A 3,183-nucleotide genomic window follows, 5' to 3' on the forward strand; every position below is an offset into this window, starting at 1 on the left:
CAAAGTAAGAATCCTTCACAGTTGAAAAAGTAGCAAGGTAACACAGCAGTAAATAACTATAGAGATTGCTTAAATAAAATAAGCACTTGAATTAGAGGTCAGACTTGAAAGTGGCTGCTGTGGACAAGTTGAACACAACAGGCTAAGCACAAAATAATCAAGCAATGATGTGAAGAAAGGGGAGTGGTTTTATAGGCAGGAGGAATTGAGTGGAATGTCTTAAAGGGACATTACAGCCATCTGGGGAAGCGGTTTCCTCTGAAGCTTCAGGGGCCTAACCCTCGGAGTCGGGGTCGTCAGTTGCCCTGGCGGAGGTAAGTCTTGCTTTTTGTGATAGACTGGCGCACCTTCGTGTCCTTCTGCTGCATGTTTTGGCGGTGCTGGAGGATCCCAATCCTAATGGGTTGAGGGATCCTCGGTCTTCTGTTCCAGACAGCAAGCTGGGTTAGACGTGGGGAGATGAAGTTAATCTCCTTGTCATATCCTATTTACTTTCTTTTTTGGGTATCTTATTCCAGTTCTGAGCTTCGGGAGAATGGGGTCTCTGATTGGCTGGTCCTGTTAGTGTGCCCATTCTTCTTGGGCGTTCACCTGCGGGTGCTGCCCTCTTTTTCTTTGATCCGGCTAGTATGTATTTTATTTCTTTTGAGAAACTCATGTCTGTTATAATTTTTCCTTTGGGAAACATTTCTTCTCTGGATTTGATACTAGCGATTTTGTGGTCGCTTGGACACTTCCGCAGAAGTTACATGTTAAGGTGTTAGTACATTGTTATGTCTATAGTTCCTTTTGTCGATTCCTATTAGGGTTGGATTTCTTTGTGGCCTGGGTCAGTTCTTAGTGCCCTACGTAGCAGGCTGGTCCTGGTCGGGCACTAATTTCTGTTCCTTAAGGTCTTTATCATCCACATGGTGCAGGTATGACTGGCGGTCCTGGTTGGGTGGAGAGTTGCTCTCTCGGATGAGGAGATCGTTCTACTCTGGTTTCTCTTCAGATCGAATAAAGCTTAAGCTTTACTAAAGTTTTCTGTGGAGAGGATCAGTCTTTTAAAAAAAAAAATTTTTTTGAGGCTCTGCCTCTAGCAGGGCTAAAGCATGGTGGTTCTTGTTTCTTCCTTTGGGTGGGGCATCAGAGGGATTGTACTCAGTCCTCATTGTCCTGTTCCTGATTGTTGGTGGGGTTCCAGAAGAGATCCTGCTAAAGATTACTCTGGGGGTTCCGGAGGACCTTTGGCCTCAGAGCTAGGGTTCTCTATTCCCAAAGGGACTGGATGTTTGAAAGGACTCCTTGGAGTACCAGGTTGGGGATTTTCTCTCCTCTATGGTATTCTTTTTGAATGTATTTTTTGAGGCCTTGATTACGGTTCAGGGGTTGAGATGTCTTAGGCTTCTTTTTCTCCCCTTCTTGTGGCTGGTTGGGGCTCATCTGTTCGGAAAGTTCAGGCATTTACGGCCTTTTTTTCCCCTCCTTCTGTTTCTCGTCTGCTCCCTTGTTTTGGGGCTCTGGAGAATGCATTTGTCTCCTTTTTTCCCTAGAGCTGCCCTTACTTAAAGATGTCTCAGCTTTATCTGTCGCTCGTCAGGAATTGTTAGGCTCGTCCATCGTTAATTCCTTGAGCTGTGGGGGTTTCCGGGATGTTGATCCTGAAGGAATTGTTTGGCGAATATTTTCTCTTCTCAAACTGGATTATCTAACTCTGGGGTGTTGTACCTCGAGCCTTTAGAAGATATGCTCTTTCTCTGGTATGCTTAGCAAACATCCAGTGTCAGAGGACCTTTGGATGTGGCTGTGGTGGCATCTCATTGGGTACAGTTTCTCCGTATGTGGTATCCCTATAGTTCCTCAGGGATTACTACCTTGTTCTTGTACCTTGGCTCTGGTTTCCAGATGTCCGGTTTTCTGGACATGTTCTTGTCCTGGATATCTGACCGAATCTCTTAGATGGGTCTTGGGCTGTTCAGTCCTTCCGGTTCTGATATTTCCACTTGCCTTTTCAGGGGATTTTGTTTTTCTCTTAACAGAGATTTGGAAATAGCCTGATGGGTAGATTAGCTGCCTAGCAAGCGGGAGATTGCAGTCGCAATCTGTTGCAGCTATTTGCACCTTAAAAGTGTGCTCAATGGCGGTTTTCCTTCTACTGAGCTGGCTGTTGTCTTTCTACTCCCCTTAGGAAGATGGGAGCATACCAAAGTATCCACCTAGTGCCCCGGAGGTCTTCCTCTTTAAAGTGGGGTCCCCCCTGCCTTGCGTGCAGAATGTCATGAAGGGTGGGATTCTGGTTTTGTGCTGTCACTGTTGTTCTCTGTAGTCTCTTTTTTGCCTAGGAGTGTCCCTTCTTGTAGGGCAAGGATCTGTGGCTGGGTCCTGGAACCCGAACGATGGGCAGTTACCTGGTCCTTTCAGGTTTTATCCTTCTGTTTCTGGTGAAGCAGTTTGTTTTTTCAGACTGTGGTGCCCTCCGAATGAGCCGCCTTGTCTACCCGCCCTTTTTTTTTTGCATTCAGTGTCCTCTATAGCTTGGGTATTGTTTTCCCAAAAGTAATGAATGCAGCTGTGGACTCTCCCCGTTTAAGAGGACAAACTAAATTATGCTTACCTGATAATTTTCTTTTCTTCTTCTGAGGGGGAGAGCCCACAGCTCCTCGCCAACGTTCTTATATGGGGTGGCCGTTTATTTTATTTTTCTAGCACCATTTTCACCCTGATATTTCTCCTACTGTTCCTTGTTTCCTTGGCAGAATCACTGGGGGATGAGGGAAGTGGGGGAGGTATTTAAGCCTTTTGGCTGGGGTGTCTTTGCCTCCTCCTGGTGGCCAGGTTCTGAATTCCCAAAAGTAATGAATGCAGCTGTTGACTCTCCCCGTCATAAGAAAAGAAAATTATCAGGTAAGCATAATTTAAGTTTTTTGCTAGGGATTCTTATGACTGTGGGACTACAGACCTGCACATTGCAAGAATCCAAACTGATCCCAATGCATCACCTGTATTTTTTAAGCAATACAGACTCCCTTTAGCATCATATGATTTTCTTGCAGAGCTCATTTTTTATTAAAACAGCTTTATTGAGAATCCATTTACAATATATACACGACTGACAATAAGTTCTGTTACATGTTGTAGATACAGTGCATATACAAGGTTTTGCTGTCATTTTTTACATAAGTCAAAAGTTATATTAACAAT

The 3,183-nt window shown here is 44.6% G+C and overlaps 1 non-coding gene across 1 annotated transcript; it reads left to right on the forward strand.

The window, feature by feature from the left end:
- The first annotated feature begins 975 nt into the window (after positions 1-975).
- On the forward strand, positions 976-1,089 carry LOC128665329 (U5 spliceosomal RNA). The gene has a single exon (XR_008403089.1). It is a non-coding gene; the product is annotated as a U5 spliceosomal RNA (small nuclear RNA).
- Positions 1,090-3,183: the final 2,094 nt, after the last annotated feature.

Source organism: Bombina bombina, chromosome 6, assembly GCF_027579735.1.
Source record: "Bombina bombina isolate aBomBom1 chromosome 6, aBomBom1.pri, whole genome shotgun sequence".
Taxonomy (NCBI): domain Eukaryota; kingdom Metazoa; phylum Chordata; class Amphibia; order Anura; family Bombinatoridae; genus Bombina; species Bombina bombina.